The 7,792-nt window shown below is 35.5% G+C and overlaps 1 non-coding gene across 1 annotated transcript; it reads left to right on the top strand.

Moving 5' to 3' along the window:
- Positions 1-5,553: 5,553 nt before the first annotated feature.
- Positions 5,554-5,660, top strand: LOC128283035 (small nucleolar RNA R71). The gene has a single exon (XR_008273379.1). It is a non-coding gene; the product is annotated as a small nucleolar RNA R71 (small nucleolar RNA).
- Positions 5,661-7,792: the final 2,132 nt, after the last annotated feature.

Raw genomic sequence — 7,792 nt, 5'->3', positions numbered from 1 at the left:
AATAGGGATAATAACATAACTTAAGGATCTCTACAGAACAAGTTGAATGAATAAATCGTCCGATTTAGAGCCAGAATAACAAGTAAAGTCTAGGCTAGATAATTAGTTTAGATAATTAGTTAATTAAAACAAAACCTCTTTATTCTTAGGCTAGATAATAAAAAGACAGTCATTACTAGTACTTTTAGCTCCTTTGGGTTCGACAATCTGGTCTTGCTAAAACTATACTACTATTCGATAGGTACACTTGCCTACTTCGCAATAGTAGTTAGTTTAAGAAGGAGTAATTATAAATATTTAAAACCTATCACAAAATAACGTGATCAATATCCTGGAATATTAAAGCAAGGGTTAAATTCACAATTAAGAATAAGAACAATTATTTATCATATAACTCAAATAATAATAAGATCCGTCTTAGGTTTTATCTCCCTTAGGCATTTACGAAGTTTAGTTCATAATAATAATGGAAAACAACTCAAATTTTGGAATACAACGAAACATAAAGAAACCCAAAGAATTTCTAGGAAATTGGATGGAAATCTTCAGTCTTGATGTAGATCCTGCCTCTGAGGTTATTCTAATGGCTGTCTTTGAGTATTTTCTACTTTCCTCTCTCCGTGTCCCCTCAATCCTCTTCTAGGGTGTTTATATAGACTTTCAAATGCCCAAAATAGCCCAAAATTAGCCTTTTTCGAGTAGAACTAGACTTGGGCTCGATAAGGAGACGGTCATATGCCACGCCCGTGTGAAGGTGCTCAGGCCGTGTGCAATTCTGACTTGTATTAATGTCGTCACGACCATGACACATAGGCGTGTAGTCTACCCGTGTGTCAGACACGGGCGTGTGGATCACCCGTGTGGAAGTGCCTAGGCCGTGTGAAACATTGTTTTAGGCCAAATTTGTCTATTTTTGGCCCGTTTCTCACTCTTTTTGCTATCCTAAGCTTTCTTGAGTATAAAACATGAAATTAAAGGATTAGGAGCATTAAATTCAATGAAACCAAGGAAAAATCATCCATAAATATGCCAAGCATGGGGTAAAAATTTGTATATATTATGGTTTATCAAATATCCCCACACTTAAGAATTTTTTTGTCCTCAAGCAAAATTCTCAACTCACAAATAAAATAAATCCTTCTTAACTTACAATTTTCATTAATAATGTTCGAAATAATCCAAAAGTAATCATATGTTAAGAGCTTAACTATAAGAACATTAAAGTTTCAAACAATCCAAATTGAACATTCCAATCATAAAATCATAGGTATCCCCCTTTATCTAAGTAATCACCTTTAATTCCAAATTGACAAGGTTGACATCCTCACTAATGATTCATTCAAATCACTCAAAGTGTTTAAGGTTCAATAATTAAGCACTCAATAGTCAAACATGAAAAGTTATTACCATAGGCTTGCATGAAAATCAAATCTCCACCACTATAATGAAATAATGCACAAATCAAAAGGTCTTTAATAGGGTTGTAATGGGGCTTGGGTTAAAGGTGTGGAAAAAGGCTACAAAAGAGGGTTAGAGTCGAGATTAATTTAATAGATTACCAAACTCAGAAAAACAAAGCTAATCACTGAATTACAAATGAGTGCCAGAATTAACACTAACCAAAACTAATGAAGGGAGCTTTTCTCTCAATATGATAACTTATCCAAGCTCTTTAGAGCAATATGTAATTTGAATGAATATACGGTTTTTTTTTAAGAATAAGAACAATAATGGAAAGCATATAGTGAAAAATAATTCAGCAACTGGAATGAACGAACATAATTAAGTAACTAATCAAATTAAATCTCGATAAAAAAGGGAGTCAATAAAAAGGGAGAAATCCTTAATGAATCAAAAAGGGTTAGGTTGTGGGTTAATATTAAGGGAAAAATCAAGAAATAATAGTTAAGGCCCAAAGGGGTTCACTAGGGGTCAATTATGTGGGTAGGCTTTTTATGGGGTAAATGGGTTAAAACCTAAGTGCCTTTATCCTTTTCATATATCAAATCAAAGGTGTGGTCTTGACATGTATAATCGAGCAAGTTCTAGAATAACAAATCAATGTTGACACACTCATAACCAATAAAATTAGTGAGCAAGAAAAATATATGCTCTAAAAGGCTCAAGATCTCACGAAAATTATGGGTATTTGATGTCAATCCTGTGAATTCAAAACTTCAAGATAATACCTCAATTCAGGGAAACAACCTCGCAATTTTACTTCTTAAAAGTCAACTTATCATGCTTGATCCTCTAATGTCTTAAAGTTTAAACAATCAATGCACAGTTACCTATGATTTAATTCAAAACATATTAATCAAAATCATAAATCAATTTGAATTCACTCTAATAATGATATGAGAAAATTATTTGAAAATAAGATAAAAATTCATGGATTTTCTGATAATCACAAAAATAACCTCCCCACACTTAAGATCTACATTGTCCTCAATGTACAAAGGTAGATAATAGCAACATAAGCATAATATCAGAAGAGAGGGTGAGAAGCGAAACTGCCCTAAATTTGGATATAATCCTTGGAAGAGCACAAGCAAGAATTTTGGAGAAAGCCAAATAAAAGGCATGATTCTGAGTTACTAATAAGAAAATAAACTTCACTGTGGAAGAGAATTAAGGGATTACTTGATAATAACTACAAAGATAAACATAGTTTAAAATATAAAACATAAGTCTTAAGAAAATTAAATAAAAGAAAAATAAAAATAAATAAAATAAATGGACTCAAAGGTCCTCATCATCAGATGCGTGAGCGTCACAGGGTGGTGGTGGAGGCGTAGGGGTGGATCTTGGGTTCCGACAGGTGAAGAGAGAAGGGGAGGAGAGGAAGGTTGTCAGTCGGGGCTAGGACTAGTCGGTGTCAGTCGAGGTTGGGGCTAGTTGGCGGCTAGGGTTGGGAGAGTTTGGGAAAGAAGAAAAAAGTGAGGTAAGGTTAGGGTTTGGGGGTTAAAAAGTAGACACGGTCGTGTGGATCGAGTTTAGCCCGTGTTTGTCGTAAAAATTGAATACCTAATCATCACACGGCCTGGGGACACGCCCTTGTGATTAGGCCGTGTGGTTCACATGGCCGTGTCACACGGTCGTGTTCTTCGTTGTTTGCTTTTCCCACACTCGTGTGATATCTCACATGCCCGTGTGTCTGAACACATGGACGTGTGCCTTACCCGTGTAACTCTTTGACTTGTTTGAAAATTAAAAATTTTGAGTCTAGTTTTCACACGACCTAGAACACGCCTATGTGTCCAGGCCGTGTACTTCACACGGTCGTGTCGTACAGCTGTGTGGATCGAATTAATGACTGTATGGCTCAATACTTGGGGGTTTTTAGCCCTGTTTTCACACGGCCAAGGACACACCTATGTGTCCAGGCTGTGTGGGTCACTGTTCCTGCATAAAAACATGAAAAATAGCCAAAATAAACTAGTTAGTGGTGTTAGTGCTCGAGTTGCCTCCCGAGAAGCGCTTGTTTAGAGTCTAATTTCGACTTGTCTCTCATTTGTATGGTCACGGCAGATCACGGAGTCAAAACTCCTATTTCTCACTATCAATTTTATTATTCACATAACGTCTAAGTCGAGTAATATTTACGTTAAAAGTGCCAAATTGAGAATGATTTACCTCGACTATACCGTATGGGAATGATTTACCTCGACTATATCGTATGGGAAAACATTCAGTACCGTGAAAGGAGTCACTCCATTTGTATTAAGCTCTAAAGTGACAATTCGGGGGTCCTTTTCATCTAACAATACTTTATTCCCAACCTTAAATTGCTTTGTTTCATCCCTACGCTTGTCATGGTTTCAATTTGATTCATTGTGTGCTTTTGGTTCCTCCTTAACATGTGTTCGCCATTCATCTAGTTCATCGATTTGTAGTCTTCGTTTCTCATGACTCGTTCTGTTTTTGTCACATGGACTAGAATGTGTCTCTATCATGTTCTTCCTAGGGGTTTCCTGAAAAGAAGTTTGAGCCATAATGTTATTTATATCAATAGAACTTGTATAGCCATATTGCTTACTAGATAATTTAATCGAATCACGAGCTTGGAGAGTAATCATGTCATCTCCTACACGAAGTATTAGTTCTCTTATACTAACATCAATTATAGTTTTAGCAGTTGCTAAAAAGGGCCTTCCTAAAATTAGAGGTATGTCACTATCCTCATCCATGTCTAGAACAACAAAGTCAACTGGGAATATAAATTTATCAATTTTGACAAGCACATCTTCAATAATACCCCTAGGAAATCTAATTATTTTATCAACCAATTGAATGCTCATCCTAGTTTGTTTGGGTTTCCCAAGGCCTAGTTGTTTAAAAGTTTTATAGGGCATGACATTAATACTTGCCCCTAGATCAGCTAACACATTATTCATAGTTAAACTACCAATTAAATAAGGAATCGTAAAACTCCCTGGATCCTTCAACTTGTTGGGTAGCTTATTATGTAGAATGGCTGAGCAAACTGCGTTCAATTCCAAGTGCAACGCATCATCTAACTTTCGTTTATTAGCCAAGAGCTCCTTTAAAAATTTCACTGCGTTTGGCATCTGCGAAAGAGCTTCAATAAACGGTAAGTTAATATGTAATTTTTTTAACAATTTAAGGAATTTACCGAATTGTTCGTCTGTGTGGTCTTTCCTTGTCGCATTGAGGTATAGCACATAAGGTTTATACTCTTTGCTTACCAGTTTCTGTTTACTGTGGTTCACCTCATCCTTACAGTTACTTAAGACAAGTCCTTGCTTTGGTTCTGGTTCAGGTTCAACTAACCTTTCTTCATCTTGAATAGTAGTTGCATGAAGTTGTTCCCTTAGGTTAGTTTCAGTGTTACTTGGTAGGCCACCTTGTGGTCGTTCAGAAATCAACTTAGCAAGCTGTCCTATTTGAGTTTTGATCCCTTGAATCGATGTTTATTGATTCTTAAGCGCTGTTTCAGTATTCTGAAAATGAGTTTCTGACACCGAGTTGAATTTTGTGAGCATCTCTTCAAGGTACGGTTTCTTCTCTTGTTGGTAAGGTGGTTGTTGAAAATCTGGAGGATGTTGTGGCCTTTGATTTCTTTGACCACCCCACGAGAAATTGGGATGGTTCCTCCAACCTGCATTATAAGTGTTACTATACGGGTTATTTTGAGGTCTAGAGTTATTACCCATATAATGGACTTGTTCCTCCTTGGTGCTAGGGTTGAAGGATGGATAATCTTTGTTGTGTATTCCTCCTCCATTTGAATCACACCTCATCACTGGATGTACCTGAGTAGAACCATACAAACCATCAATCTTTTTTTTTAAAAGTTCTACCTGGTTAGATAGCATAGTGACCGCGTCAAGGTTGAAAACACCAGCTACTTTTGTCGGCTTTGTTCTCATAACTTTCCACTGATAGTTATTCTGTGACATCTCTTCAATAAATTTGTAAGCCTCTTCAGGTGTTTTATTGTTTAAAGTTCCACCGGCGGCTGCATCGATCAGTTGACTTGTTAAGGGGTTTACACCGTTGTAAAAAGTTCGAAACTGCAACCATAGAGGTAACCCATGGTAAGGGAGCCTTCTTAATAAGTCCTTGTATCTCTCCCATCCGTCATAAAGAGTTTCTAAATCTATCTGCACAAAAGAAGAGATATCATTTCTTAGTTTAGCTGTTTTAGCTAGCGGGAAATATTTAAGCAAAAATTTTTTGGTCATTTGTTCCCAAGTAGTGATTGACCCTCGTGGTAACGAGTTTAATCACTGTTTAGCTTTGTTCCTCAATGAGAATGGAAACAACCGAAGGCGAATAGCATCGTCAGAAATGCCATTGATTTTAAAGGTGTCGCAGAATTCTATAAAATTTGCTAAATGAGTGTTTGGATCCTCGTCCTGCAAACCATCAAGCTGAACAAACTGTTGTATCATTTGAATAGTGTTAGGTTTCAGTTCAAAATTATTTTCGGTAACAGCAGGCCTAACTATACTCGATTCAGTTCCCGTTAAAGTAGGTTTAGCATAATCATACATAGTACGAGTAGCAGGATTCTGATCTACTGGATTTGCAGCAACCTTAGGAGGTAGTGGATTATTTTGATTTTTAGTCATCTCCTCAATTGTGGTATGAATCTCGTCCTCTTGCCCTTCCTCTATGTATTGTAGGCTTCGCCTTATTTCTCTTTGGTTTCTATGAGCTGTGTTTTCAATCTCACTGTCGAAAAGTAGAAGTCCTGACGGGTTTCTTCTAGTCATAAACTATAAAAAACTGCCAGAATTAAATAAAAGAAAATTTAGTAATTTAAGGAAAATTAAACATAGAATTAAATTGAAATAAAAATAAAAATGGCTAAAGTAATAAAAATTAAGCATTCCTAATATTTTAGTCCCCGGCAACGGTGCCAAAAACTTGATGGTCGTGAAACTAACTAAAAATTTGACTTAAGGCAAGCGCACCTATTGAACAGTAGTATAGTTATGGTGAGACCAGAAATATCATATCCATGAGGACTAAAAGTACTAGTAATTACTATCTTTTTATTATCTAGCCTAAAAATCAAGAGAATGTTTTATTTAAAACTAATTATCAAATTAACTAAGATTACGACAGAGATTAAAGTTGAAAGATACTTTTTAAAAAATCGATAGAAAAGGCAATACCCAAGGAAGAATCCACCTAGACTTCACTTATTACCTTTGAGTTAGACAATTTATTCACTTGACTTAATCCATAGAAATCCCTGATTTATGTTAATATCTCTCTCGAGATTAAAAACAACTAACTCTAGGTTGATTAATTGAAATCTCTTTCTAATTAAAACCCCTATTATCGCATTAACTCGATCTATGGATTCCCTTATTAGATTTGACTCCAATCCGGCAGATTTACGTCGTCCTATCTCTAGGATTGCATGCAACTCCGCTTAATTATGAATGATCTACACTTAAACAGGGATTTTTGCTCCACTGAATAAGCAAATCAAAAATCTGAATTAATATCCTGAAATATTAAAGCAAGGGTTAAATTCACAATTAATAATAAGAACAAGTATTTATCATATAACTCAAATAATAATAAGATCTGTCTTAGGTTTTATCTCCCTTAAGTATTTAGGGAGTTTAGCTCATAATAATAATGGAAAACATCTCTCAAAGTTTGGAAAACAACAAAACATAAAGAAACCCAAAGAACTTCTAGGAAATTTCATGGAAATCTTCAGTTTTGATGTAAATCCTGCCTCTGATGTGACAGCCTTAAAACGACCCTAGTCGGAATGTGGTTTCGGGACCACAAAACCGAGGCATAAAAATAATTTAAAATTTATTTTGATGCCTATAATATGTGTTAACTCATGTGTGACATTTTTGATGTTTTGATTTAGAGTTATAAATGTGAATTTCACTAGAAAGGACCTAGTAGTAAACTTTGAAAGTATGATGGGGAAATGTCGATGACTAGTTGATCATGCATGCAAAAAATGAGGGGTTTGCATGTCAAATTTCCCATATATCATAAGTAGTGGCCGCCATGATGGGCTTATATGCACATAATATGTATTAATTATTAGTTAGTAGCTTATATTTTATAACATAAGTAAATAAAATAAGGAAAAGAGAAAAGAAACAAATGAGTCTTTCTCATGTTTTCATCTTGGCTTGGTTCTAAGAGAGGAAGAGGAGGAGCCATTCGGCCATGGTAGGCCTTTATTAAGGTAAGAAACTCAAGCTAGTCCTTTAAAATCTTAGCATGGTTTTAAGCTAGATTCTAAGTCCCTTACTTAACCATGCCGAAATCTTTGAAATGG

The sequence above is a fragment of the Gossypium arboreum genome, chromosome 10, assembly GCF_025698485.1.
Source record: "Gossypium arboreum isolate Shixiya-1 chromosome 10, ASM2569848v2, whole genome shotgun sequence".
Classification (NCBI taxonomy): domain Eukaryota; kingdom Viridiplantae; phylum Streptophyta; class Magnoliopsida; order Malvales; family Malvaceae; genus Gossypium; species Gossypium arboreum.
Note: the sequence above shows the minus strand (reverse complement) of the source record. Positions and strands in the feature narration are given on the sequence as shown.